Source organism: Ursus americanus, chromosome 15 (assembly GCF_024610735.1).
Source record: "Ursus americanus isolate L20-20 chromosome 15, mUrsAme1.1.p, whole genome shotgun sequence".
NCBI classification, from domain to species: Eukaryota; Metazoa; Chordata; class Mammalia; order Carnivora; family Ursidae; genus Ursus; species Ursus americanus.
The window spans coordinates 59,475,897-59,476,361 of NC_142141.1; positions in this window are offsets into that span (position 1 = coordinate 59,475,897).

A 465-nucleotide genomic window follows, 5' to 3' on the forward strand; every position below is an offset into this window, starting at 1 on the left:
AATAAGATAGCACTTCACACCACCCCAATGGCTAAAATCAGAGGCTAACACCGAGTTGAAGTGGTATGGAGAAATTGAAACTTTCAAACCTTGTAAAATGTTACTTTGGAAAACAGTTTGGCAGTTCCTAATAAATTTAAATGTACACCAATCTTAGGATCCAACAATCACACTCTAAGATATTTAACCAAAAAAAAAAAAGGAAATACTCAAAAAAGTCTTGAACAAGAATGTTCATAATAGCTTTTCCTATAACCAGCAAAAACTGGAAAAGACCCATCTGCCCATCAACTGGAGGATTAATAAAAGGTCATGGTATATTTATACAATGGAATACTATTCACCAATTCACAAAAACAAACAGCAATTATTGATACAAACAACAGCATGAATGAATCTCAAGAACCATGAGCAAAAGAAGCCAGTGCATTCTGCATGATTCCATTTATTGAAGTTCAAGAATGA